A 23,812-nucleotide genomic window follows, 5' to 3' on the forward strand; every position below is an offset into this window, starting at 1 on the left:
TTCTTCAAAACTGCTACCGTGGTTCTTGGGGAGTGTCCTTTGAGACGAATTTCTTGAACATATTCTATGGGCTTGGCACTGTGCCTGAGACCTCACAGGTAAACTATAGTGACAGACTAATGCCTAAAAGTTATTTCATATTTGGATGCTTTCTGCCATTTGGTTTTTTAAATGTTTGAATTTTCAAAAACATTACTATCCCTTGTATATGCTGACTTTGTTGAAAATTAGTACTGGTTTTATAATTTTGTCTTGACCTCCAGGCTTAAAAAGCTTTATTTAGGACTGCAATACATAAGAGATCATGGGTCAGATTCACAGAATCACTGGAATTTAAATATCATGTATTCCTATTTCCTCGCTTTCCAAAGATGAACTAGAGTCCTAGAGAGATTTATTGATAAATATAAAGAGTTGTATTTCTATGTATTAAATCAATAAATCAATAAAATTCAAATTTCATTAACATGCAGTATTATATTAGTTTCAGGTGTATAGTATTATGATTCAACACTTCCATACATTTCTCAGGGTTCATCTGAGTGTACTCTTGAAGCATCTGGATAGCTCCATCAGTTAAGTATCCAACTTGATCTCAGCTCAGGTATCAGATCTCAGATTTGTGAGTTCGAGCCCCGCATTGGTCTCCTTGCTGAGTCTGGAAAAAAAAAAAAGTGTACTTTTAATCTCCTTAACCTGTTTCCACCTTCTACCACCCTTTTGGCAACCACCATTTTGCTTTGTATTTAAAAGTCTGGCTTGTTTGTTTGTTTGTTTGTCTCTTTTTTCTTTGTTCATTTATTTTGTCTTTTAAATTCCGCATATAAGTGAAATCATACGGTATGTGTCACTTAGACTTGTATTTTTAACTGTATTCTTATATCAGAATTTTTCATAAAAAATTTAATTTGGGTTTTGTTATAGTATTTAAGTATCTGATAGTCAACAGGTATGGAGATTGAAGATGACTTCATAGAACCAAAGACTGCACAGCAGCTAAGAGCAAAGAACTTACTCCTTCCCAATGCACTCGCTACTTTTCGCTCCCCTCCAGATGAGGTCTTGACATCTACCCGAGCTTCAATTTGTCCAGTTTGTTCCTTCGACATGGAGCTGTTAGATAAGTTTTTATCTTAAGCCACAACCATTAAATAAGTATTCTCGGAGATTTGTCTGTGAGCCACAAAACCCAAAAACAAACAAACAAACAAAAACCCAAACAAACAGACATGATTCCTACTCACAGGTGGAGATGAATGCAGGTGAGACAGAGAATAACACATCTTTCAAATTATTACTATTGGACGATGACATAATGAAAGCCAGGTTGATTGGTATACATAATAAATAGGACATACCTGAGTTGTTTCTGAGATCAGAATCTGGTCTATGTCTACTAAACACATGAGAGTTGCTGTCTTGGTTTCCCCATTCAGGCTACTTATCCTGTTGAGAAATGAAGAGTGAAAAATTAGTGGCTTCATTTTATGCTGATACCTTGAAAGAGAGCGTGTGGGCTGTGGCATTAAAAAAAAAAATTGTGGATGGGCATCTTTAAGATCAGTTAGAGTGGCTGCAGTAGAGAATCCAAGAAAACGTCTCTCCTTACCTTCACAACATACAAGTGATATTTGTTCGCATGTGTGCCTAGTTACAGCAAGAGCTGCCTACGGAGCTGTGGTCGTTCGTGGACAGGGTTAAGGAGAAGAGTGTATGTTAGGAAGCTAAGTCATACTGGGAGAGGAGATGTGTCAAGATAGGGTTCTGAGGTCTACTGGTCACAATCCCGGATTTGGGATGAAAAAGTTACTCTTTTGTTCAGTGTTCAAGTTGGGGGTTTGCCCTGCAAGAGAGAGTCAACTGCTGACTTTACTTGAATGTATTTGGAAAGAGAAGCACTTAAACCAGCCATGAACAGGAGAAGAATGCCAGGTTTTCTGGAACCATCGCCAAAGCCCAACAATTTCTCAGAATTTTCAGAGGTGCCAGAGGGGTGTTTGCATTTCAATGGAAAAGTTCTGAAAGCTCTGGAAACTATTCCCAGTTTTACTTTTTCATTAAAGGCAAAAACCATTACTGTGAATAAGGGACAGAAGCACTTGCTAGGGCTTTGTTGAGAGTTAAGAAAAGGGACCTCTGGGAAATTTTAATTGTTCAGTCCTTTGCCACAAAGCTGAGACAAAGGGGATCAAGTCGTAATGGCATATAGGAAAGTACTGTTCGCTTTCATACAAAAGTACCCAGAGTCTGGAGCCCAATGTCTGGAGCCACTTTTCACTAGCCTGGCTCTGAAATAAAGACAGAACTTTCTAGGTTTAAAGAGATGTAGTACCAACAGCATTGCAATAACACAAGGATTCCCTTCATAAGCACAGAGTCATCATAAGTATTTAATCTCTCACACACTGCAAATATCTGGTTAGTTAGCTTAGAGATTATAGTCCTTATGAAGACACTCTTCCAGAAAAAGAATATACTATTTCCAGTTGCAATTTGGAAGGATTTTAAATAGACTTATAGTAACACTGGAGAGCAGAAAAACACAGGGTAGCAAATCAAATGACTTTAGGTCTAATTCTACCACAGCAAGATTGAAGGCAGCACTTCAATAGAAATGTAAGGCAAGCCACACAGGTAATTAAAGTTTTCTAGTAGCTACATTAAAAAACTAAAAACAAACGGGTAAACTTAATTCTAATGTATTTTACTTAATCTGATATATGTAAAATATTATCACTTCAAAATGAAATCGATATAAAAAGTTAGTAATAAAACACTTAACAATTTTTCCTTACTAAGTATTTGAATTTTGTTAAGTATTCTATAGTTATAGGCTTTCTCCACTTGGATGCTAAATTTTCATGAAAACTCCTCAACTGGTAGGGCGCCTGGGTGGCTCAGTCAGTTAAGCGTCTGCCTTCGGCTCAGGTCATGATCCCAGGGTCCTGGGATCTAGCCCCGCATCAGGTTCCCTGCTCAGAGGGAAGCCTGCTTCTCCTTCTCCCATTGCCCCTGCTTGTGTTCCCCTCTCTTGCTGTCTATCTCTCTGTCAAATAAATAAAATCTTTAAAAAAAAAAAAATGCTCAGTTGGTGTTCAGAGATCATGAAATTTATGGTCGAAAGAGTGGATTCCCAAATATACTGTAACAACGTCTAAGAACTGAATAGAGTGACACTTTCTAGTTTTCAACTAATTAAAATTAAATAAAATTGAAAATTCAATTTTTCTGATTTTCTTGCTCCATTTCAGGTAATCAATGGGCAACACGTGGCTAAGTGGCTGCTGTATTAAACAGGGCAGCTCTATGATGTTGGTTTTGTTTTGTTTCCTATTATGCTGTAATCTTTTTTTGTTTGCTTGTTTCAAATATGAGCTTATTTTTTTAAGATTTTATTTATTTCAAATATGAGCTTATCAAGTGAATTTTTGGAAGTGGCTGATTATACCCTTTTTATGTAGAGATATTTTGGGGGCAATACAAATGTTTTGAGCTTTGACCTGTCTTTTGGGCTTTGTTTCTCTTTGTTAAAACAAATATTTGTTTTAAGATTGTGTGCATATCTTGCTAGAAATTTCAAAACCCTGAGCCAGCTTGGCCCGTGGTGCACAAGGAGCCACTTACTGGTGGGGTTTGGGGGTGGGAGAGAAAGATGAGGAGATAAACCAGGGTCTGAAGGAGGAGCATTTTCCCTCCATGTTCAGAAATGTGAACATTATCTTTCAGGTAATAGGACCACATATTTTCTGACTATTAAACTGATAATTCTTTATTATAAAAAATTAACAGCATTTAGATTAGCCTGCAAAGATAATAAAAACCATCCATAATTCCACCACCCAGAGATAGCTACTGGTAACACTGAACATAGTTCTTTTTTGACATATAAATTTATTCAAACAATGACTGCTTTCTAGAAGATTCTATAGGTCTTCAGGAGGTCTTCTCCTGACAGCTAATAGGGAAACGTTGCTCAATAATGAACAAAATCTCAGTCTTTAAAGGACTTGCTTTCTGTTTCAATATTCAATCTTTGCCAAGTTTAAGTTGCTGTCAGGGCTGGTTTTAATAGTTCCTTTCAGTTGACTTAGACTCCGGAGTTCAATGCTCAGTCTTCCAGCTCCTTTACCTTCTTCCCTCCAAGGTGACAATTGAGTGTGTAAAGCAAATTGTGCACTCTTCTGGTTGGGTGCCTGGGCTGTGGGACAGAGGGGCTGCTGTGATCTACTCCTGACTGGTGTCCGCAAGATGTCCTCTCCCTCTGGTCTCTTGACGTGATGTATTGGTACCCACTGCTGGAGCCGCTGGTCCTTGCCAGTTAAGTCTGTATCTCTTACGGGTCTCTTCCTCTGGAACCTTGCAGTCCCTGCATCCTCCCAGAACCTTTGTGGCCCCCCAGTGGGCTCATGGAAACCTCTGGATTTCCTCCAGGCATCACACCAGCCACAGGGAGCCAGACATACTCCCTCAGACTCACCTGAGTATCTACCTACCAGTGCTGCCTGACCTCACTGTCACTCCTGCCTTGCAGGAAATTGCTACCAGGAGGGCATTTCTGGGAACACTACCGCCTCCTCACGGTTTGCCCAGGTCACTGCGTCTCCAGTCTTATCCGGACGTTTCCAGGTCCAGGTGACTTACTTCTTGCTTCTTTTACCTCTATTTCCTCTTGTTCCCTTGGGCAAGAAGGAATGACCATTGTTCCTCTATGTCAGGAGTTCTTAAAGTGTAACTCACAGACCTCTGGGGTCCTGGAGACATTTTCAGGGGGTCCGTGAGATCAAAACAATCTTCATGAATATACGAAAAATGATTTCCCCTTTTCAGTCTGACATTTGCACTGAGGATGCAAAGGCAACGTAGGTAAGACGGCTGGCTCCTTAGCTGGTGAAGGCAGGAGCTCTGTGCTCTACTTGGAGTCATTGTATTCATGACATCATACAGCAAACACACACACACACGCACACACACACTCACATCCCAAGAGACAGAAAAAAGTTCAAATAAAATAATCTGTTAAGTTCACTTAGGAAAGTCTTTGATAAAGTAAAAATTTATATATTAAATCTCAACCCGGTACTCTGTGTGACTAAATAGGAAGTAAAAATAAAGTGCTTTCTGATTTATACTGAAATATGACAATTATTTTGAAGAAAAGCTGGTATGCAATTATTTGAATGTGAGCTGAATTAGCAGTTTTGTCCATGGAATTCCTATTTTTCCCAATAAACTATGATACTGTGATAAGCTGTGATAATCAAAAAACTAGGATGAATCAGAGTTGAATTTTTGGTGGACATTTTCTCAAAAACGAATGAAGTGAGACTGTTGTTTCATTACACTGAAAGCATTTGTTGCCAATAATAACATTGCAGCTTTCAACCAAAAAGTAGAAGTTTGGAAAACTTGTATCAACCGCTATGAACTTGATAGCTTCTCAATATATTTTTAAAAATTTAATCCAATATTTACAGATTTTTCTGAATGAGATTTGTGGTGATGGTAACTGATGTGATTTTTGACATTATATAATAAAATATGTCAACATTTGGAAAATTTACATAACTCTGTGAATTAATAATCTCCAAGTAATCAAGATGTGTTTTTTAAAATAATGCATGGGTAAAAGATCCATTCAGAATTCAAGAATAATAAATGGACTCTAAGGTAGTAGTATGAATGAATGTTCATATATATGGTTTCAGACTCCATATTGCAGGTAACATTTAAGAAAGTATTAATGTCAAGTTTTGTCTAGTATCAAAGAAGAATATCTACAACTACCTAAAAAGGTTATTAAAATACTTTTTCCTTTTCCAGCTCTGTGTCTGTGTGAGGTTGGCTTTCCCCCCCCGTACTTTAAACCAAAATAATGTACCACAAGAGGCTGTATGGAGAAGCGGTTATAAGAATCTAGTTGTCTTCATTAAGCCAAACATTAAATAGATTTGCAAAAATATAAATAATGTCACTCTCCTTGCTATTGTTTTGGGGTTTGAAAACAGGTTTTTCTTTTCTTTACTTTTAAAAAAATTCTATTTATTTATTTATAAGAGAGAGAGGGAGAGAGAGCATGAGCAGGGGATGGGGGAAGAGGGAGAAGTAGGCTCCCGCTGAGCAGGGAGCCTGATGCAAGGTTCTCATTTCAAGGACCTGAAATCATGACCTGAGCTGCAGGCAGATGCTTAACTGACTGAGCCATCCAGGCACCACAGAAAATAGGTTTTCCATAAAAATATGTAATTGCGTGGAATGTTTATTACTATCTTTGGTGTATTAATAAATAAATATTCTAAAAATTTCCCAGCTTTAATGTCTAATGGTATCTTACTTTGGACTGCTATAGCAAAATTATCATAGGCCGAGTGGCTTACACAACATATATCTGTTTCTCACAGTTCTGGAAAAGAGCCAAGATCAAAATGGCAGTAGATTCTTGTGAGTCTGGGGAGGACTCCATTCCTGGCCTGTAGATGGCCCTCTTCTTGCTGTATCCCTATGGGCAGAGAAGTTTTCATGTCTTTTCCCATTTTTACGAGACCATTAAGCCCATCATGAGTGCCCTCCCCTCATGACCTAATCTAATTACTGCCCCAGGTCCCCACTTCCAAATACCATCACACTGGGGATTAGGGTTTCAGCATATGGATTTTGGGGGGGCACAAACAGTCAGTCTGTGACATATAGTAACTCTCAACATATGTAATCCACATAAGCAAATATCTGTCAGTAGTTAAAATAATAGATATTATTGGGGTCCTGGGGTGCCTTGGTTGGGCATCTGCCTTCGACTCAGGTCATGATCCCACGGTCCTGGGATTGAGCCCCATATTGGGCTCTCTGCTCATTGGGGAGCCTTCTTCTCCCTCTCTCTCTGCTGACTTCTCTGCCTACTTGTGTTCTCTCTTTTTCTCTGTCAAATAAATAAATAAAAAAAAATCTTAAGAAGAAATAATTAGAGTCCTAAATAATTTTAAAGTGTTTTGAAGGGGTCAACCCTATCCTCAACCAGGTAGCTGAAGGCTCAAGCTGACTGTAGACAAGTCACTCCTCAGAAATGCAAGAAAAAAAGTCTGACTGTGTTTCAAAACATTACTCCAGCAATACACATATTATTAAGCATACAGTGTTTAAAAATTGAAATCCTAATGAGTATATTTACTCATGATTTTATTTGTCCCACTCAGTTGTCATGAGCATAATCTCATGTCAGGAAATACTCCTCTAAAATGTGATTTGTGGGGGCACCTGGGTGGCTCAGTGGGTTAGGCCGCTGCCTTCGGCTCAGGTCACGATCTCAGGGTCCTGGGATTGGGTCCCGTGTCGGGCTCTCTGCTCAGCAGGGAGCCTGCTTCCCTCTCTCTCTCTCTGCCTGCCTCTCTGCCTACGTGATTTCTCTCTGTCAAATAAATAAATAAAATCTTAAAAAAAAATAAAATAAAATGTGATTTGTGGAGGTTGCATTTATTGTGTCTCCTGCGATCTGCAAGGTTTAGTCAGAGGAGTGATGTTTATGGTCTAAGAAGGTAACTCAAATGACAATACTCAGAGAAGCTTCTAGAAATCCAGGGCAGGAGTCCCAGTGAAGTAGATGCAGTGGTCCCAGAGAAAGCACTAAGTTTGGGAATGTGTTGGGGAGGGAGTGGTTGTCCATTAGGGTGAACCACTGAATGAGAGGGGAAAAAAAGAGATAGGACCTCTCATGGGCTTTTCTAGCATACAGATAGAAAGACATTTATTAAAGTTACATGGCAATATTCAGTAGGTAACAGTGCATTTTCATTCTTTTTTATTTTGAAATAGTCAGCCTCTTAATAACCGTTTACCATTAAATGTCGGGTTTACATTTAAATGCCTTCATTTGTATTTACACGTGGTTTCTTTCCACAAAGGATTGGAGAATAGCTACAGTCACAAGCATTATAAAAATACTACTACTATTACTACTACTGCTACTAACGCAGTAGGTAAGCAGATTTTGCAACTCAGTTTTATTTTGAATTTTAATATCTTGTAGCTATCATCCAGGAAAATTAAAAAACATATCACAAAATATTGAATTTTCTTTCATTATTATCAATGTAAGGATGATTATAGTTACTTCATGTTCATAGTGCCAAAAATTTATGGTCTTAATCTTTTTTTAATAAAAATTTTATAAAATCTCTACCTGCTAGAAATGTCAGGAATAGATAGTTCAGGATAGGCATTTCAGTTGTTTATAATAAAACATTTTCATAATTTTTCTCAATGATAATATTTCAACGATGGAAAACTAATTTAAACTTAAAAAATTTATTTGTCAGAAAAATGACCTCAGATTTTAAAATATTTAAAATTGTATTTTTAGCTTTTAGGAGTATAATTATTTTATATGTAAGATGATCTAACGATCATTGTTAGTAACAATCTTTAGTTTTACTATAAAAAGTCATAGTCAAAAAATCAGCTTTGTTTCATTTGCTCGTTCATTCATTCATTCATTCATTCTTCAAATGTTCAATGATTCCTAAATTATATTTCAGACTTCGGGCTAAATATTTATTATATGAAAATGACAATATATTTCTTTAAGGACCTTGAAAGAAATATGGAAATCAAACAAAATGAAACAACTAGTAAGCAATGCTGTAAATACTAAAACACAGGTACTTTGGTTTTCTTGGTATTTAGGATTGTCCCAATCAAACTGGGATTTGAAAGAAGTAGAAATTGTAGTTCTCACTTTAAGAGGGATTATTCTGGAGGTAGACTGAATTACTGTTCACTGGTATCTGGTGCCCTCTTTGTGGAAGGCTTATGCCCCCCGCCCCACCTTGTTGAACTCAGACTTGCAGTGATACCTTATTGTGGTTGTCTTTAATATATCTCTGATAACTAATGATGATAAGCACTTTTTGGCCATTTTTAATTGGTTAGCTTGTCTTTGTATTATTAATAAAGGAAAGATAGTAAGAGTTCTTTATCTACCTTGAATACCAATCATTTGTCAGATAGATGTTCTGTAAATATTTTCTTCTAATTCCTGGCTTACCTATTTATTGTCTTACCAGTGTCTTTGGATGAGAAGATTTTAAAAAAATATGAAATCTACCTTATCTTTTTTTCTTTTGTGGCTATTTACTTCCTATGAAATCTAAGAAAATTTTGCCTACCCTCAAGTCAGAAAGATATTCTCCCATACTAAGTGTTTTATGGTTTTAGCTTTTATGCCTAAGTTTATGATCCATCTCAAATTAATTTTTATACATAATTTGAGATAGAAGCCAAGGTTAATTTCTTTCCATGTGGATATCTAGTTCCTCTAGCAACATTTGTTGAAAAGACTTTTCTCATTGGAGTGTTTTGCTGAATTTGTTTGTAATCAGAAGATCATAGAGGAGTGGGTCTATTTCATTGTGTTTCATTGATTTATCAAATCTTAAGCCCTACTCCATTGTCTTGATTATGTAGCTTTGTAAGTCTTCAAATCAGGGAGTATATTTCCTTTCAATTCATTCTTTTAGATAGGTTAGGTCTTTTGCATTTTCATATAAATTTAAGAAACTGGAGCTCCTGGGTGGCTCAGTCGGTTAAGTGGTCAACTACATTTTTTTTTTTTCACATCATTTCAAAGGTTGTATTTTTATTTTATTTTATTTTTTTTTTCCATTTTATTTGTTTTTTCAGCGTAACAGTATTCATTCTTTTTGCACAACACCCAGTGTTCCATGCAAAACGTGCCCTCCCCATTACCCACCACCTGTTCCCCCAACCTCCCACCCCTGACCCTTCAAAACCCTCAGGTTGTTTTTCAGAGTCCATAGTCTCTTATGGTTCGCCTCCCCTCCCCAATGTCCATAGCCCGCTCCCCCTCTCCCAATCCCACCTCCCCCCAGCAACCCCCAGTTTGTTTTGTGAGATTAAGAGTCATTTATGGTTTGTCTCCCTCCCAATCCTACATTTTGGCTCAGGTCATGACCTCAGGGTCATGGGATTGAGCCCTGTGTCAGGCTCTGTGCTCAGTGGGGAGTCTGCTTCAGGATTCTCTCTCTTCATCTCCCTCTGCCCCTCCCCCTGCTTGTGTGTGTGCTCAGTCTCTCTCTCTAAAATAAAAATAAATAAATCTAAGAAACAGCTTTTTACCTTTTACAGAAAATCCAGAGGGATTTTGAATGGGATTGGGTTGAATCTATAGATCAATCTGGGGAGAACTGACCTATTTATTTTATTGGGTCTTCCAATTTATAATCCTGTGTTTAAGTCTTTATTTCTTTTTTCAGCCAAATATTGTAGTTCTCACTGTAAAATTTTTGCACATTTTTGTGACATTTATTATTTAGTTTCAGGGTTTGACATCATTTTTTTCTTTTTTCTTTTTTCTTTTCTTTTCTTTTTTTTTTTTTTTGTCTTAGTACGATAGCTAGGAACTCTGGTATAATGTTGAATAGAGGCAATGAGAATGAACATTTTTACCTGTTCTCCATCTTTGGAGAAAAACATTGGTACTAGTTTGTGATATTTAGTTTCGGATTCTAGTTTTCTGAGAATTAAAAAAAACCATAAAAGTGTTGAATTTTATCAAATAAATTTTCTGCATCCACTGACATGATCAATTCTCATCCAAATTCTCTGACAATTCTCATTAATTCTCTGCCATAGGGTTCATCCTTTCCTACCTTTCTTTCCAAAGTGACCTTTAGGTTCTGGGCAGTGGAAACAGCATCACAGCCTCTAGAAGGAAGTGTCTGCATCAGGGACTTCCTCTAGCTGGTGTAGCCACCTCTGAGTCTCCCACAGCTGACCATTTCTGGTTGCTGATACCTGCCATTCTGGCATCTTCTGAGATGTATTACATCATAGAGTCTCTGTGCTTTGGTCCACATGCTGGGAGTTGTTCTCACCCCTGTGGGCCCTTTTATGTCAGCTGCCTGCTTGTTGCCTTTCCTTGTTCCTCTGGGGGACAGAAGGCACAGGGTACTGTGAGAGCTTTCGTGCTGTTCCCTAGAGATTAGGAACTGTCTCAGGTTCTCTTTCGCAAATCTGCTTGCTCACCTACCATTCTGGCTGTTTTGTAACTCTAGTAATTTCTAAATAATTGTTTAAGAAAGTATAAAGATAAAGCGGGTGGGGCATTGTTGTTATTAAACCTGCTTGCCAACTTCTTTATGGAACTAGCATGAGATTAAATCATTTGGATTGTTCTTTGATAAAAGACATTCCCCATGAATGCCGAATATCAGAAAAGAATGTTTTCTTTGAATACAACTGTGATTTCTCAATGATTAAGTAAGCCACAGATCTTAAAACAAGAGTCCCTTATTTTAAGGTTTCATTTTTGCAAAGTCTTTTAGAGTTGAAGGAAAATTTAGGGATAACTGAATCCCCCTTCTGATTTTCCATGAAGAAAACTGAGTGGAGGAAATGACTTGCCCTAAATTAGACAGAAGTTAGATTTGGCCTGGTCTCCCATTTCTGAGTCTTTCTAATTCATTGCAGTCCTCTATCTCTACAGACAACTAGCAAATAAATCTTTGGGGAACACTACTTTGAACTTGTCATTCTCCTATTTAAAAATTCTCAGTGCCTCTCTATGGACTGCTAATTAATTAAAGCACTGACTCCTCAACCCAGCAGTAGTTCCCTAATCTAGCCCATCAAACTACCTTTCTTCTCCTCTAGATCCTACTCACATACCAGCTAATCTGGAATATTCTCTGTTACCAGAAACCACTCTCTGCTTCCTTTTTTTTTTTTTTCTAATAAAGATTTTTATTTATTTATTTGACAGACAGAGATCACAAGTAGGCCGAGAGGCAGGCAGAGAGAGAGGCAGAGAGAGAGGAAGGGAAGCAGGCTCCCGGATGAGCAGAGAGACTGATGCGGGGCTCGATCCCAGGACCCTGGGATCATGACCTGAGCCAAAGGCAGAGGCTTTAACCCACTGAGCCACCCAGGTGCCTCTCTGCTTCCTTTTAAATACAGGATTGCCCATACTCTTTGCTCTTTGCCTTGAAAAATCTTTTCCTATTCCTCCACTGTAGTAGGAGCCTAGTTCAAACTTAAAAATTCAGCTTGAATGCCACTCCTTTTAATATATTATTTCTGAGTTTCTCCACTCGTGGATGTGATTTCTCATTCTTTCATATTATCATAAAAAGTTCTTTAATGTTATTGTATTAAATTTATCATATTCTGAGTTTTAAAAAATTTGCATTTTCTCTTCTGAATTATATGATCCTTGGTATAGAATCTTATTCATATGCCTATCTCCACAGAGTTTGCCTGTACAAAGGGGGAGCTAAATAAATATTTTAAAATTAAATTAAATATAATGGGAAAATATAAAAAAATAAATCAGTGCAAACAGAGCTAGAATAATATAAATTACACTTAAGAGAATTTAGTAGCTTTATTTTCTGTGAATTTGTGCCACTAATTATTCAGAAAAAAATAGATGATTCATTTATTGAAAGAGAATCTTAAATTCAATTTTAGCTTGCAATTTCAGGGAATATGAATAGGCTTTTAAATATTCCTATGAATAATGAAAGACTATTGTTACCTTTTATAGAATTATTTGAGTTTGTCTGACTTATAGATTAGAGAATGCACTAGACATCTAGGATTGCCTCTGTTAGCTTCTCTAACTCTTGAGCCAAATGTAGCTGTAGCTCCATGATGAAGGTCATCAGCTTCTCATGAGGTCGCTTCCATCAGCAAAGTTGAGGGCTTGGAGGCCACAAGAGGTAGGTGAATGTTACACTTTGTCCTGATCTTCTCCACTTTGTGTCTATCTTTCCTCCCCAACTGCCTACTTTGGTCACTACAGACATTCCAGACACAGGAGCAACAGCCATGCATAGACTGTTTAACCAGCTTCCAAATAATATAAGGTCAAACCCCCACAATAAATCTCTTATTGTGTTGTATATCACTCCTTATGGTCTGCTTGTTGATCAAACTCTGACTGCTACAAAATTTGGTACTAAGGAACAAAAACAGAACCTTAAGGATGGGTTCTCTAAATTACCTGGAATTGCTTCTTTTAATCAATTAGATTTAAAAACAGTAATAACACTGTTTACAGTCATAAGAGGAACACTAGTAGTTCATCACATCCAGTGGCAAACATTTAATTAAGTTTTCCTCTGTAATAAAGTGCTCATAGAAGGTATGGTTTTAGGTGATCAAGTATTTGCTACCATATTAGTGGGATTAAGGAGTATTAATAGGATTGTTTGGTTGCTTCTAAATAGGTGCAGAGCTTGGGGAAAGAAAATGATAAAATCTGTGCTTTAAATTTTTCAGTACAAGATCTACATAAGGAACTTGAAAGTCTCTGTGAGTGCTCCCCATCCTTCCAACCCTTATATTCTGTAGGTACAGGGCTGAGGTTCCTGAAATCAAACCCAAATTCTAATCCTGAAGGTAGCTGAGTTACAATATAAAATAAGTTCCCAATTTCACTGGCTCTCTTGGTTAAATAAAGTACTGATTGAGAAAGAGAGGGATCTTAAATATTGGAATGGAGAACTATGGGCATATTCTCATTAAGTTGGGGATCTTGAATCCTGCTGATCTTGAATCCTTGTTCTCTGCCAGTACACGCAACCCTTATCTTCCTACCTGAGACATTTTTTTTCAATATATAGCTCCAGAAATCTGGGAACATGTGTAGAAATGGATCATACGGTGTAGGATCAGGGTGAAAGGTATAAAAAGTTAGACCCAGCTGAAACAATTCAATAGTGGATGACTGGAATGACTGGAAGTAGTAATGAGAAGATCACTGCTCCTTCCATAATGGGCGTGATGGTATGTAATCATTCAGTCATCAGGTGACTGGTTGGTGCTGCTGGGGACTGATATGGTGTCATATTAGGATCAAGAGTCAGTTGGGAGTGGACTATGATAGTGTTTTCTACTGTTGGCAGGTTTGGTACTCAGTGGCTCTAGCCAGATCTGCTGGGGTGAACGGATGTACATGTTTCTGAGACCTTATATAACATAACTTCCATTTCTGCCATAATGACTGCTGTTTTCATAAGCCCATTGAGCCCCTTGTTCATAAGCCAGGTTAGCAGCTGCTGCTGCCTGCATCCGATTTTCATCTTCCACGTAATGGATTTGTGGTTCCCATAGGTCACCTGCATCAAGGAAGATGGAGACTTCCAAGTGGCAAGTGACTGGGCAAGTGACTGACACAGGTACACATTTCTCCAAGGCTACAGCTTGCCCTGCTGGGTTCCAGTTTGTCCTGCTCTCACCCACTCCACATGCAGTTATCTTTCCCAAATGCTTGCCCTGTCTAGCACCACACACGTAAACATCAGCCACGCACTAACTCTAATGGTTTCACATGACTGCATAAAACAAAACCCCTATTTAAAAATCCCTCTTTCTATTCCACTCCTAGTGGTTCTTCTTTTATGATCAAACTCTAACTGACAAAGTCTAGGGGATCCGTCCTAGAGAGCAAGAGTCAGAGACAAGAAGAGTGAAGCAGAGAAGGAGAGAGAGAGCAGACTGAGAATTCATTACCTAGTTGATTGCCATTAAAGTTGATTTATAGCCTGGTATTGAGGAACTGTCACAGCCTCTGGAGCAACAACAACAACAACAAAACCCCAGCATCTCAAGAAAGAGAATTTATCTGCCAGTTCCTATTTTTCATTGGCCAGAAGTTCACCCAGTGTGGTATTGAAGCTCCCATAAGCTGTTAATAGGGAAGTCCTGGGAAAAGACACAAGAGACCATGAGTGCATGCCTAAGGTAAGGGGCTGTCCGTGTGAGCCTGTGTGAAGTTAGCTGGAGCCCATTCAAAGCAGGTTGCTTCCGTGGTAGCTGAATAGAAGATGGGTAAGCCTGAGAAGGTCTTAAGTGGTGTCTGTGAGGTTTCTGATACTGTTCACCCCTTGTACCACCCTCATCCACTTCTGCCTACCATTATCTCCCCTCACACTATAATATCAGCCTCCACTTTTGTGAAGACAAGTTACACTCACTTTCTTCCCAAGTGGGAAATTATAAATCCAGTTGGATAGAGTTTCCTTCAAAACTGAAATTTCTAAAAGAATAAAATAAGAAGTTTCTCTCTTGCTGCAGCTTCTCTCAAGATCATCATAGATACTCGCTGCCGGCCATGTCCTTCATGCATTCTAAATTTCCTCACTCTCAGCTGGTACGTTTGCTTGTTTGGAGTGCTTGTCTGGTGTCACCTGAAATATTTCGTGCTTTATGCTCGTTGGACTGTGGTTGCTGCAACTGTTAATTTACTTTTCTCACTGAGAATGAAAGCACCAGGAGACATTCAAAGAATCCACTGAGTTCTAGGCTTCTGTCTTCCTGCCCTCATCAGGTTGTAGCATCTTTAGTTTCTTATGGAGATCAGAATCAAGCTCTCTGGCTCATGACTTTTTTCTTTGCCGGTTCCCCCAATGGCTTGAAGGGTTCGAAGTGTTCAGAAAGTTAATGGAATTTATTGTTTTTCCTACTTGAAAATTTCCCCTCCAGGAACGTGGAAATTGAAGCCAGCAGAGTTTGTTTCCAGGGATGGGAAGCACAAATTCTGCAAGTCATCCACTGTGAGTAATGGCGAAGGGGACCAATCCTTCCTCCACCATGTATTCGAGAGCCTTGTATTCCAGTTATTGGGACACAGCACTGCCATTTGGTGCACGTGTTACATCCTGAAGGTCAGCGCCCCAACCCAGGAAGTGTTGTTCTCAAGCTGGTGCATTAGCTGAGTCTCTTACAGGCTCCTCCATTTTTGACTGGTTATTTCTGTGTAAAACAATACATGGTCAGTCTAGTGGATTCCATGGTTGTGTACACATTGTCATACTTAATTTACCATAAAATGAGCTTCCTGATTGGAGGCAGTTCTTGATGGGATCGGTATCACCAGATCAGTCTTTCTGACTGTCCTGGATAGTGGTGCCGATGATGATGCTAAAGGCAAACCAACATTTGGAGTAGATGTAGATCCCAGTAGAGCAAGCTGCTGCTCCCTCCATAGTGGAAGAGGTCCAATGCAACCATCTGATGCCAAGTAGCTGTCTGGTCTCTACTGCAAACATGGGCATTCAGTAGGAGAAGTAGCTAGAGCTGTTTTGGTAATAGGGAGTCATGCTGTTGGGCCCAGGCATTGCTTTCATCCTTGCTACCATCATCACTCTGCTATTGGGCCCTCTATATCCACATTGAAGAGGTAGAGCCAGGAGGCAAGCTGATGGTCGCCCTGCATGATGGCATTGTTGAGACCCTCCCTTGGGGTGGATAACCTGAGATTCAAAGATCTGCATGCACTGCTTGTGCCCATTCCCGTAAGTCCCGCCATCCACATACGTCCCCCACAGATCTTATTTTCCTTGGTTTTTCTATCAGTTTTTTGGTGAACAAAGCCAAACCATTAGTTTCTACCCAGGGACCCTTGCATGTCTACCTCTCAAGCTATTCCTTCCATGTAAAGTGGATGAACAAATGCATTTTCTTGCAGCTTTGTTATCTGTGAGAATTCCCTTTACCTCTGTCCTTTAGAACCACACCTGAGGGGCTGTCATGGAGCCACAGTGTATTCTTGACTAAAACTCAACCCATATTAACCCATCTGTGACTCAGACCTAGCTTATTTTCTCCTTCCTGAGTTGCTCAGAAAGAACCCACCTTCAGACCATAGGTGTGAGCTAAAGAAGAGGAATTCATGCAATCGAGGCAGGTGACATGGGAATATGGGCTACTTATTCATGATCTATTTATGTGATTCACTCATACCTTCTAGAACTGCTGGCCCTGAACCCAAATATAACTTCTCTGTTATACAATGGATTGCTGTTGTGCACATCTGACATTATAAATTTGTGGATCTGGTAATACTCCACTCTTAAAAGGAAGGTTCAGTTACAGAGACACCTGGTGTCCCATGGTCAAGTAGAGCTTCTGTTAGGCGCCAATAACTATTTTTCAAGTGGAGATTACTCTTATACTGCTGAAGGCATGTCTTTGCTCCAGAACCCAAGAAGTATGTGTTGAAACAATCCTGTTGGGACTTGTAAGTAAGCTTACACAGCACCTTTATCTATCATAGGAACATCTGGTACCATCAGACATGCTGGGTCATATGGCCAGGGGGCAGAGAAACTTGTACCTTAGCCTGGGCTTGCTTCAGAGTCCTCTTTTGATCTCAGCCCCAGTTGAAATGGCAGTCTTCTGAGTGGCTCCCAACATGAGTTAGGCAAGATTCCCAATCACAGTGTTTGCTGCTTCCAAAATCCAAAGAGGCCCTCCAAGAATGAGGAGTCTTTCTTGGAGGTATAACAACTTGTCATTTAGCATAAAGGGAATGCCCCACATCTCCCAGACTGCCATATCCCTAAAATCTTCACTGATGTAGCAGACTCCTAACTTTCTATGGGGTTTAACTCCCACTCAGAGCACACAGGCATCTTCTTAGGACTTCAGGGGAACTTTCCTGTTCTGTAGGGCAAACTGACCTGCTGTTTTCAGTTTAGGGAGTGAATGTGATGATTTGTAGAATGTCAGGCTAGTTCAAGTCCCTATGGACCATATTATGACAAAAGACAACAGAATTAACATAGCCCTGGAGCAAGGTGTATATTTGATCTCTTCTGTGTAAGGATGATCTGTGTTTGATCTTTTCTACTGAAGGAGAAGAATGTTTTCACTAGATCAAAATCCACAAACTGGATGTCAGAAACTGTGTTATTTTGGTGCAGCAAAGACACCAAGTATGATCAGCTATCACTTGGTTCAGATTACAGTTATCTCTTGAAGAAGGATGCAATGAAAAGTATCACCCTTCCATCCTTTAAGTATTGGGAGACTAATCTAAAACTACTACCAGGATGTAGTATTGCTTCTGAGTTAGCCTCTTGGCCGGGGCAGGAAGCAGTTTCAGGGGATTCTGCTTGTCTTTTCCTATCATGATGGCTCTTATTCCACAACTAAGTGGACCAATGTGAGAATTATGTCACTTCTAAGTATATCTATTCTAATTACAAAATCAGAGACAGTGTAGGTCTGTGAACCATTAGATTCACTAAAAAACAGACATAGGTTGGAATTTCATTTACCATCAGGTCTCTGTATGCCTCTACTCTAACTGGAGGACACAATGGTGTTTTGCATCCCAAGGCATCAATGTCAGTTCAGACTCAATCTTACAGACCTAGAAAAGTTTGGGTATTTCCTCAATGCACAGTTACCCTAACTTAGAGAGTAAGTCCTTTTTTAAAAAGATTGGTGAATATCTACCATATATTCTTGTAATTGTTTTGCAAGGTTCTCCCTTGGAAGAATAGGATCTTTACAACCAAGGGGCTCTGTCTATAAACCAACATAAGTCTAGAAACTATGAGCACCCATAATTTTCCTCTGAGGCACTTTCCACCATTTTTTTGATGTTTGATGACACAAACTTAGCAACATCTAGATCAGTTGTCCAGATATCTCACCCCTAGATACAAATGATGTGTTACCCATTGCCACAGACCCTGTAGACCATGCCTCCTGAACACCACTCCAACCTTCTTGCCCATCATGGAATCATATCTACCTTGTCTCAGAAAGCGAAGTATGTATGTGGCTTGTATCATTCTGAAAACTCACTTTTGGTCAACATAGAGGTCCCTTTTTAATTCTCCCCAGTCTTTTCTGCTATGGAAAAAATGATAGAAGGTCTTGCCTTCTGTCACATGTAATGTGGTCTTTAAGAATTTAGTCATAAAGTAACTTCTATGTAATCCTTTTCAGTCTGGGAGGTGCCAATGTCTTATGACAGAGGAAGACTGAAACTCAGAGCTTTGTACATTCAGATGGTCAACATGAGGCTGCTGAGTGTTGACTACATGCTTGGTTATGAAGAAAAAGTGAGAAATATGACAGACTTTTTCTGACCCAAAGAATCTTCTCATTTTCCAGAGAGAACATGTACCTTTGGAAAAGTAACTACAAAAGATTGAACCTGACCTGGGGGTCAGGAAAGTCTTTTCTGAAGACTGATGAGGTCTTAGATTGGTCCCTATTGTTCAGGCACCAGTGCCTTCACAAAAGCTCCAAGGTAGGGAAAAGAATAGCTTATCTGCAGAGATAAATTTCAGCCTGGTTAGGGCATAGAGCTAATGGAAATAAAGGGGCTGAAGATGAATAAAGTCACAGATTTTTAGTTTATTTATTTGTTTCTATATTGTAGCTGTGGAGCCCACTATTTTAAACTATTATCTTATTAAAACGAATCAACACTTGAAAGCTTGAAATTCAATTAGATGTACATTCATTGAGCAAGACATGGTTACTTTGAATCTAACAGAGAAGTTAAGACATATTTTCATAATGTTATTAAGTCAGAATGTGCCTTAAGGGAAAGGCACAGCTCTATGTGAACATAGGAGTAGGTGCGTGGGATTTGTTCTTGCCTTCTTTTCTTCAAGAGATATTTACTGAGTACCTTGTCTGGGGTTACAAAGATGAACAAGATAAATTCATTCTACTGGAGGAGCCAGATACGTACATAAATAATTAGAGTGCTACATGTGCAAAGATAGAGCTATGCACAGGCTCTAAAGGGATAATAAAAATAATTTATTGAGTGCTTACAAATACTTTACACACATTTTCCCATTTATTTCTCACAGTAATCTTATGAGGTAGGTATTGCTATCCTCATTTTTTGAGATGAGAAAACTAGCACTCAGAAAAGTTAAGTAAATTGGAGAGGACCCAAGTTTGAAAGTTGAAGACATGGAATTCAAATCCAATTCTTTCTGTTGACAGCCCAGGCTCTTAACCACATCGTATGCTGTCCTAGTCACACATGCTCAGAGGAGGGGGTCTCATCCAAACCAAAGAAGAGGTGAGGAATGCCTCCTTGAGCTGAGAGTAGTGATTAAAATCTATAGGGGGGGCAGTGATGGACATAAGCGGGCGCTCAGCAGAGGAACAATGTGAGTAAATGCCCAGGAGGCAGGGAACCACCCAACATTGGGGGACGATGGCCATTCTGTGCTGTTGGAGATGCAGCAGGAAGGCAGGAATTGGTAACAAACATGACTGGAGAAGGATTGGATTATGGAGGACATTGCATGTGTGTTAGGAAACAGAATTGGAGGAGTAAGCCACTAAGGAGCTTTGCATGGAAAAATGTCAGGCTTGGGTTTACATTTTGGAGTGGTTATAATGGCAGTGGTATGGGGAATGGTGTGGAGGGAACAAGATGGGAGAAGAGAGGAGGGTTTGGACTAGGATAGTGGCAGAATGGATGGGAAGAGAGGAGAAGCTTGAGAAAAATGTGGGTGGTGGAGTTTGTGGGCTTTCCTTTGGCTGTGAGAAGTGAGCACAGGGAGAAGTCTGACTTAGATCCTTGGTTCCTGATGTGGAAGACAGAGTAGTTGGATGGTGATGTCATTAATTAAAAAGGTTTGGGGTTCAACAATGAGTCAACGTTAGTCACGGTGAGTTGGAAGTGCCTACGGATTATCCAGGTGAAGTCCATCAGGAAGTTACAAATCTGAGTCAAAGTGCACAATAGACATGTAGTCTGGAGAAAGAGATTTGGGACCATCGGCCTATGGGTAGGGTAGAGTTAAGGCAAGAAGAGTGGGAGAGTCTCAGGCACAGAGCAGATGAAGAAAGCTGAGTGAGAGATTGCTAGGGGAGAGTGGGAAGGGGGGATGAGGTGCGTGAGGGGCAGGTTGGAGGGAGCATGTGAGGAGGTTGTTAAAGAGAGGAGAAATGGATACTTTAGGCAGTGCGAAGCAGAATAAAATAGGGGGAAAGGTAAGAATATTTTTAAAGAATGTAATAGACTTTTAGGGGGGGTTGGATAGTAATGGGTTTGATGTAGTTATTTGGTGACATTGGATGAGGGTTCTATATTATTGTGGTCCTTGAATCCACCAATAAGAACCTGGGAGCAGAATGATAACTATAGAAAGTTTATTTTCAAAGTGTGCAGACTGGATTAAAGGGAGGAGTTATACATACAATACAATATTATTCAGTATTAGAAAGGAAGAAAATTCTAACACCTGTTACAACACGGATGAATTCTGACGATGTGATACTAGTGCAATAAGCCAGTCACAGGACAAAAGTTGTATGATTCCACTTCCGTGAGGGATCCAGAGTTGTCAAATTCATGGAGACAGAAAGTAGAAGAGGGGCTGCCAGCAGCTGGGGGAGGGAGAGTGGGAGTTATTATCTCATGGGTATGGAGTTTTGCTTCTGCAAGATGAAAAGAGCCTGGGAGATGGATGCTGGTGCTGCTTAAAAATGGTGAAGATGGGGGACACCTGGGTTGGCTCAGTGGGTTAAAGCCTCCATCTTCGGCTCAGGTCATGATCCCAGGGTCCTGGGATCAAGCCCTGCATCGGGATCTCTGCTCAGCAGGGAGCCTGCTTCCTCCTTTCTCTGACTGCCTCTCTGCCTACTTGTGGTCTCTGTCTGTCAAATAAATAAAATCTTTAAAAAAAATGGTGAAGATGGTAAATGTTATGCTTTATGTCTTTCACAGCAATTACAAACTTAAAAAGAAAAAAAAAAAGAAAAGGAAGGAAATAAAAAGGAGGGGGCAGTGATGAGGAGCGGGGCTTCTTCGGACACTGTTTTTGATCCCAGGTGAGTGCTCATGGGACTAGAACAGGGTAGGGCCCTGTGGACTGTCAAGAGTTCCTCTAAAATGAAAGGGCTGGGTTCGCAGGTCAGAGAGGGTCAAACACTGGCAATGTCATATGGTTCAGCCTAATAGGAAGGCAAAGGAGAGACAGATTCTTTAATGAAGTCCAAGGAAATGTACATTCTTCCCATTTAAGTTAAATTGCAAAATAGTTCCTGGGGCACTTGCTTTCAAACTAATAACCCAAATAGCAAATATTTTCCACTTTCAATCATCTTAGTTCAGTTTGAAAACAGCTTTTTATTTTTTATTGGAGAAACCCATACTGTCTTCACTTTGTTCAGCGTGAAGTAGAGTTGCCAAAATTGCCTTCAGTCCACATTTGTCTTTTGTGTTTCAAAGAGGAAAGTTTCCATTTCTTCATTTCATCCTGAACGCTTTCAGAGAGTTTGGGCAGTGACCAGTGCTGTTCCCGTAAGTCCTTTCCATCATTTCAGCCCTACTTCTTCAGCTGGCTGGCCTTGGATGCCAAGTTTCAGCTTCCGCACTGGTCAAAATCCCACGGAGGCTTTGCTACCAACAGCCACAGACCCTTCTCTGAGCCCAGAGGGGTTAGTTTTTTTAAACAAAGTAACAGAGCAAAGAGAGCAGGTTTTATTATTACCCATAACCCACCAGGATAAAAAAAAAATCACACACACACATACACAAGTGGCACTCAAACCTTGCTGCTTATGAGACTCATCCCAGGAGACTCTTAAAAAAAAAGAAGATTCCCAGGACACCTGGGTGCCTCAGTGGGTGAAGCGTCTGCCTTCGGCTCAGGCCAGGATCCCAGGCTCCTAGGATCGAGTCCCGCATCAGGCTCCCTGGTTGGCGGGGAGCCTGCTTCTCCCTCTTCCTCTACCTGCCGTCACCCAATCCCACCTTGTTCTCTCTCTCTGACAAATTAATTAATTAATTAATTAAAAAAAAAAAAAGAAAATTCCCGAGTGGGTTTCAGAGAGATTCTGATTTAGCATAAGTTGGGTGGGGGTACAGGAGTCTGTTTTTAACAAAGATGTGAATAACTCCGATACATGGTGCTGACCCATGCACTCTTTTCTGAGCACTTGATAAGCCAAATCAGGGTTTATTTTTGCCTAATGATAATTACAGTCATCCTAATAATACTGTCACTTTCAAAGTTTGTGGTCCCACTAGCGCTCTCTGAGTACGTTTTAGCTCATCATATTTTTGAAGAACATTTTTCTTAATTTTAGGACTATTTTAGGGAAATGAACAGATAAAACCAGTACTACATGGTTTGCCACCAGGTTTTCCACTCTTTAGGGACAAAAGGCATGGCGATCACTTTCCATGGCTGGGTTTCCATTTTCTCCAGCTAAGTATTCAAGTGCAAGAAGGAGGAGGTCAGAGCCTTAAGAAGGAAAGATTGTTGGAATGTCACTGGGAGGGTGAAAGTCACCCAGGATGGTACCAGGAATGGGGTAGAGAGACATGTTGTGAGCCAGATGGGGGAAATCCGAGGGCAAGTTGGGAAATAGGTAATTTTCAGAGTTGAGGAAGGGTGGGTACCCCTTTAACACAGGAGGTGTTTTTGAAGAAAGGTTATGGAATGGCAGTCTGGATGCGTTAGTGGCAATCACTTTCTGTCCTAGACACTGGGGTTCCAAGGGCATGGGAGAATGACTCATCTCTGCGGAAGCGGATGGGAAGGAATGTTGTTGCCAGGGGGACCCAGTGGCTAAGACAGAAGGATGCCAACAGAAGGTGCTGGATTTCTCCCAGCATCTTTGTTGTTGGTCTGAAGAGGTTTGCTCAAATAATGAAATATTGTTTGGCAATCCCACTGGGTATAAGACTAAAGCACAAGCAGCATTTTGAATGAGGATAAGGAAACCTGGATTGTGTAACACAAATATGGTCAAAGAAAATGTTCAGGGGGCACCTTGGTGGCTCAGTGGGTTAAAGCCTCTGCCTTCAGCTTAGGTCATGATCCCAGCGTCCTGGGATCGAGCCCTGCATCGGGCTCCCTGCTCAGCGGGGAGCCTGCTTCCCCCTCTCTCTGCCTGCCTCTCTGCCTACTTGTGATCTCTGTCTGTCAAATAAATAAATAAAACCTTTAAAAAGAAACTAATAATTAAAAAAAAAAAAGAAAATGTTCAGGAGCCGCTTTTCCTTTGGGAGTGTGGTAGA

The sequence above is a fragment of the Meles meles genome, chromosome 12, assembly GCF_922984935.1.
Source record: "Meles meles chromosome 12, mMelMel3.1 paternal haplotype, whole genome shotgun sequence".
NCBI classification, from domain to species: domain Eukaryota; kingdom Metazoa; phylum Chordata; class Mammalia; order Carnivora; family Mustelidae; genus Meles; species Meles meles.